At 40.0% G+C, this 6,895-nt stretch overlaps 1 pseudogene; it reads right to left on the bottom strand.

The window, feature by feature from the left end:
* Window positions 1-1,981: 1,981 nt before the first annotated feature.
* LOC103597314 lies at window positions 1,982-6,581 on the bottom strand (annotated as a pseudogene).
* Window positions 6,582-6,895: the final 314 nt, after the last annotated feature.

Raw genomic sequence — 6,895 nt, 5'->3', positions numbered from 1 at the left:
TGCTTCCTTGGCTCTGACTGCCCAGGTTCAAACCTAGCTCAAGCTCCTTGGATGAGTATCTTAAATATTTATGATTTTTAGTTTCTTCATTTGTAAAATGAATAAAAGGACCTGCCTTGTGATAATTATCTGAAATTATCCCTGTAGTGCTAAGCAAAATGTCTACTAACGTGACTAGCACTTGACAGCTGTTCTATAGGAGTATGATCAGTTAAGTTTAGACATATTTATTCCGAAGTGTCTATAAACTTCCAGGAGGGTATTTGGCTATTAAAGACCTGGATCTCTGGAAAGAGACGTAGACTGGAAGTATGCATTTGGAAATCAATATTCACATGGTATTTGAAGCATGTTAAACAGTGGGGAAAGGGTAGATTACTGAATAAATGGTTTTGTGGTGACTGACTAGTCATTAGGGATAGAAAATAAGGTTAGTTCCTTTCCACAATCTGAACATATAAACTTAAAATGACTAAATGCTTAAACATTTTAAAAACTGGAAGCATTAAAATATTACCTTAGGATAGGAAAATTCCTTGTAAAACAGAAACAAAAAGCAAAAGCCATCAAAGAAAGTGTGAATATATTTAAATGCATTAAAGTTTTAAACATTTAAGGTTAAAAAAATTAAAAGCAAGGACACACTGACAAAATATTTGCAATATAAAATTTAAAAATAAATATTTGTATACAGTCATGTGTCACTTAATGACAGGGATACATTCTGAGAAATGCGCCATCAGGCAATTTTATCATTGTGTGAATGTCACAAAGTATATGTACACAATCCTAGATGGTATAACCTACTATGCACCTAGGCTATGTTGGACAGCCATTATAATCTTATGGGACCACCTTCATACATGTGGTCTGTTGCTGTCTGAAGCATCATTTTGCAGCACATGACTGTACACATAAAGAGCATCTACAACTTAAGTGAGACACAATCTGATTGAAAAGTAGATAAAGCATAGGATCAGGCAATTAACAAAAATGTGTATGTACAAACTAAATCAACATTATTTGCCCATCAGATTGGAAAAAAATCTTTTTTTTTTGGATTTCTGAAATATTTTATTTAAAACAAAGCAATAGTAACAATAACAGCTAACATTGGAGTGCTGTGCCAAGCACTGTAATAAGACTAATCCTATTCAGTCTTCAAGCAATCCTACCTATGAGGTCAGACTTTTCTCTTTTTTTTGGCAAAAAGAAAGTCTTAAAGTTTTAATTAAAGTTTACCAAGTTTTAGTAAAGATGAAAGAAAATATGCACTCTAAAGCAGTAATTTTGCAATTGATTGCTCATTTACCAATAAAATAATTTTCCAAAATAATAAATGCATTCCTCTTTAATATTTTTCCTAAATTTAGAGAACTTAACTATCATAAATATTGACATTAAAACTAAAACGATGTCGCTTCTTTACAATTTTTCAATGTCATCTAAATCCAAGAATTATTTGACATCCATCATTATTCATTCAAAAAAATAACAAAAAAAAAGCAGGCTGTTCTTTAAGATTTGGCAACTTAATTTTTCCCCTTTTTGAATTTTATGCCTCTTCCTTCATACATTTTTATCTTAGTGTAATATATTTTATGCTTCTGCAATTTTGGAGGTCCATATTTCTAGCATTCCATTTATGATAATATGTGTATTCTCTAAAATAATAGAGGCTTCCTCTATAACTGTTCTTTTTTCTTCCTGAGCCCTCACCAGAATTGCCTTTAATGGTCGTAGTAAACCCATGTGGCCACCGAAAGAAATCCTGAATGAAAGATGTGCTTTTAAGGTCAAGAGCAACTTAAAATGTAAGCATGTAAACAAAGTGATTTAGGCCTTCCTCACGGCTGACTTGTCTCTCACCGGCCGAGGCAAAACTCTTTACAGAATATTGCTTTAGGTGGAATAGCCGTCTGCTCTCTTACTAAATATAATATCTCACATTTCTGTAATCTTAGTCAAATTTACAAACTCCCTAATTCTCCCACTGAATTTTTTTAACCTTTGTGAATTTGTGTTTATTGGAATATGGGACATGGGTTGGGAAATGTCCCCTTGGGGTACGCCCTTGCCCAGGGAATGTCTGTTCTAATCTCCCTGGGATGCTTTTTTGGAGCTTTTTTCTTTTTCTCGGAGCTGTGCTTGCTGCCAGCAGCCTCTTAGGTCCACCGCTGACTGGCTCCTCCTTGGCAGAGAATTTCCTCTTTTTCTTGGGGACACTCCTGTGGCCTGCTTCTTCGGGGTCACTAACTGTCTCCTCCTTGGGTGAAGCTTTCTTTCTCTTGGGAACGCTGTGCTGCCAGCTGGCTCTCAAGGTCACTACCAACCAGCTCCTCCTAGGAAAAGCATTTCTTTTTCTTGAGTGTGGAGGAAGAGATGGGTGAGTCTTCCATTCTGTTCCCCTGAGCAACCTTCTGGAGCTCTTGCTTTCTCTCTTTTTGGGTTTTTCATGGGTTTCCTCACACTCCTTGGGAGAGCTGCTGCTGTTTTCTGAAGAAGCAAACACAGTTGGCCATTTCTTTCCTTTTTCACTGGTCCTCCCGTGTCTCCAGCATCCCAGACATCTCTGTAGCCGCTTCCTCTGCCTGAGCCATCGCTTCCTTTGTGACATCCAGATTCCTTCATGGAATCTCTCCAGTCTCATAGAAGACAGCAGCTCAACTTGTTCTTGAAGCTTCTCTCCAAATATATTCGAGGGCACCCCAGAGAAGCAATCAATTTGTGAAGCATCACTGCATGTGTTTGCTGGATATCGAGAGATGTGACCTTGGTTCTTAGCAGCTGCTCAGCCAGTGAAGGTGGAGTGGGAAATGACTCCATATTTTGGTGGGTCTTCAGGGCTCTGGAAACTTGCTCCCTTTACTGGGAATCACTGAGACAAGAAAATTGGCCACCCCATTGAATTATGAATTCAATGTTAGGGCGTCTGGTTTAAAGGGAACACAGATGTGTGTATTGCTGATTGCTACTCTACTTGGAAGGGCAGGATGACAATGCTAATAAGGCATTTTCATTTAAAAAAAAATGTGGAGAAAGTAAGTTTGAGATTTTTCAATAGGAGAAGACCAAACCTTCTGAAGCACAGAACACACCAAGAAACAGTCATGTGGAGCAGCTGTGGGGAGGGGCTAAGCACTGGAGCAGCGAGCAGAGGACCGAGCTCAGAGTCTACAGGAATAATCCAGAGAACACGTGTACTTGCCAGGACACCTGGAATCCGGCCCTGCTTTCCCCACTAGTTAACTGTGTGACTTAAGCAAGTCACTTAACCTCTCAAGTTTTTATTCCCTGTTCTATAAAAAACAAGGATTAGATTAGATGACTTTTAAAGATTTTTTTTTCTAGTTCTAAAATTCTACAGTTCTTAATATGTTCAGACATTCTTTCACATACTTTGACTACTAGAAGCTCCACCTTCTTTTAATAAATTCTATTTATTTGCAGGTGGTTGGACTATTAAGAAAAGCAAATTGTTTAAATAATGTCTGACTTTTTGACTGGTTTGACTCTCCTAATGGGCTTTATATATATATGTATATATACATATTTTTTCTGGGTAGTGATTTTTTAGGTACATCAATCAAGCAGCCAGTATTTATTGCATGGAGCTAATTAACTTTCGAAATGACATTTTCATTTGTAACATTGGTTGAGATTTGAACTCAGATCTCATCCATGAAAGGCAGCTGCACTAATAACCCAAGTCCCAAGGAGCCCCCTAATTCTCCCAGCTTACCCTCACCATAAATGTGTGATTAATCACAGGTTTATGGGAGTTCTCAGTTACTGTGAAAACAAATCATTACCAGAAACTGGCATTCCCAACTTATTTTATTTATTTTATTTTTATTTTTATTACTTAGACCCTATTTTCCATATTTTCCATATGTTTTGGGTCCTTCTCATCCATTCAGGACCTCGTGGAAAGCTTAGCTCACCCCCATCTCCTAATGGGCTGTGATAAACAAGAACATTTTATTGTTTTCTCTTTGTTTTTGTATTTTAAAGGTTGCAGAAAGAGTGGTACATTGCAGGAAGAGGGGAAGAAACAATGCAGATAACAGTGGACAGTGTGAAGACAAAGGTATATGTGGTTGCTCCTCATTTCAGGTCAATACAGGAAGCACGAAACTTCACCTCCTACAGGATCCAGGCATGCAAGAGATTAGGAACTTAGAAGTGGGCTGAGTGATCTGATAGTGGTTTATCTTTACTACATTCTCATGTACTTTGTTTCTATTATGGGGGGGAAGTTATAAAGGAAATCTAGATAAACAATTTAACCTCTTGCCTATTGTTTGTCAAGCTCCAAAAAGAATAGATTTAATCAAATTTGATTTGAAGGATCTGAGATGTCAAGACATGGACTCCAATGCAGGGAGGACTGCCCTGGGAATCCAACTGAAAGACACTCCTATTAAGATGCCAGGCATAGAGAAAACAATCAGTCCAATGCAACCCTGCATCTGAAGTCCTAGGGTGCAGCCTCTATGGCTGATCTTTCACATCCAGTTGAGCTGCCTCTCAAATCTGCAACTCTGTGTAGACCGGCATTTCTGGTTGAGTAACAGCAGGAATTAATTTATTTGACAACAGTTTATAAGACTTTCCATCAATATGAGGTAGGTGGGTTAGTCAGAGTGTATCTGTGAGTGCGTGTGTGCATGTGTGTGTGTGTGTGTGAGAGAGAGAGAGAGAGAGAGAGAGAGAGAGAGAGAGACATATGCCTTAGACCCTCAGATTTCTCAAGTTCTTTAGCTCCCTGAGGACAACCTCTCCATAAATATCTACATAAATTGTTTTGATCCTCTTATGAGAGAGGCAAGGACCTCTCTTCTAAAATATGTGGGTTTTCTAAAGGAATGTAAGCTTCTCATAGTCACATTCTTTCTCCGAGTTCCTGCTCTGGCAAAACTTTCCCTCTCTCTTAAGTCTCATGTGGGTGTTCTCTTGTCTCTGCCCAAAGTAAACCTTGAAACCTATCCCCATGCCTTAACTTTCCCCGAATACCACCATCCTGAGCCAGTTCTGTAGAATCAATGCATAAGGAAGTTTGAAGTTAAACAAGTTTGAAATTAAACAATGAAACTAGGTAGTTTTATTGCAGGGTATCAGAGTAACCAATTGAGCACATCCCTGCATTAAAATTTCACTGGCCGTTCCCACATCAGGAAGTTTCTCACTGGCTGTCTCTTTGTCTTGTGCCTCAGCCCACTGTCCTGTTTTTGACTTCCTTCTCTCTGTCATGGCCAGCCTCCAACTTCCTCCTCCCGATGGCTATTCATTACTTATGCAAAATTGTGCCATCCCCCCCCCACTACTTCAAAGACCCCTGTCCCAAAAGTTGCTCTAAAAAACGAAGATGGTTTTACTTTCTACCATGATCAGGTAAATTTCTAGGCATAGCTAACTTCCCCACCAGTCTTTGTAAGTAGAGAGTAATAACACAAAATGCCATCTCTCCAATATGAATTACATGAGCACCCTTGGAAGGCAGAACTGTCAACAGTCAGGTTCACGTGCCTTGTGTTTTATTTTGTCTCTAATAGTACATTTTGCTTGCTACCTAATGTCTCTCTCTCAAGCACGTACACTTTTCTGCTCTCTCTCTTTCTAGCACACACACACATTCCCTCTCACTCACATTTTCTTTTTAAAATGCACACACTGGTAAACACCAGGAATCAATGCACTACTCAGTTAATCTCTCTCTATCATGTCTACACTGAGGAGACAGGAGAAAGCAGGAAAGAGGAAAGTCACAGAAAATGGAAGTAGAAAAGAGGAGAAAGAAAAGTAAGTAGTGTGTTCTGTGTCGGATTGCAGAGGATGCAGGAAGCCATGGGAAAGTGTGTTCTAAGTGGGTGGAATTACTGCCTCATCAGCTGTATCTCCCTGCTGTTTATCTGAACCCTGGCATCATCCCTAGTAGGGGGGCAACATGCTGACATAAACCCATGGGCACAGCAAGCATGTCCTTGTAGAGACATCGCACAGGCACTCATGGGTCTGCCGTTCATGTGAGAGCTGCCCCTCTTTCCCTGCAAAGGTTGATGGCCAGAGGGGAGGCAGGTAATTGGGACACAAAAACAAAACACACACACCAACAATAACTGACCTTTCTTCTACAAATTATTTTCTTTTCGTTTTAACTTTATTATGAAGTTATACGAAATCCAGCAGATTCTCTAAACATTAATAAAGAATAGCTTTATGTTTATGTTTTCATTCTCACTCTGACATGACATAGACCAGAGATGGGGACTGAGCAAAGGAGATTGGGAGCATAACGATCAGGGTTCCCATGTCCAGAAGAGGAATGGAAGCTGTGTCCCCGGGAGGTCTTTTCTTGTAACACTTCCAGCCTTATAATTCACCCTTCTGAGGTTTAGCAAAGTAGCCAAAGCCAGGGGTGTTAACACAAACCAAACCTCAGCCCCTTTCCAGGTTTCCTCCTGGTGACTCCAGAGGTCCTGTATTGTCCCTCCACCCTGAGTCACCACCACCACCCACTTTAAGATCATGGCTTTAGAGAAGGTCATGCCCACAGACACGTCTTTCTCTGTGTGAGACATAACCTCCGCCAACTTGTGGTAAGGCCTTGGGTGCCAAATGTAACCAATTGCAGGAGTCCCAATCCTGCAGCTGAAGGCATCTGTGTGTGGGAGTGTATTCCCTGGATGCCATTAGAGTGGGCTTAGAGACCACTGGGCTCCCCAGGAAACCTGGAAAAGTCTTCCTTGAACTGGCATATGTCATGGTGTGCGTTACCATCCTGCCAATACCGACCACTGTATCTTTCAGGCTTCGGGGCCATCCTTTATCCTCATAATAAAGTTTCTTTAGTTTATGGCTAGAAAAGAGGAGATCAAACATCCACATCACAAAG

Source organism: Galeopterus variegatus, unplaced genomic scaffold (assembly GCF_000696425.1).
Source record: "Galeopterus variegatus unplaced genomic scaffold, G_variegatus-3.0.2 Scaffold2277, whole genome shotgun sequence".
Taxonomy (NCBI): domain Eukaryota; kingdom Metazoa; phylum Chordata; class Mammalia; order Dermoptera; family Cynocephalidae; genus Galeopterus; species Galeopterus variegatus.
The sequence above is the reverse complement of the archived record's forward strand: the minus strand, read 5'-3'. Positions and strand labels throughout refer to the sequence as shown.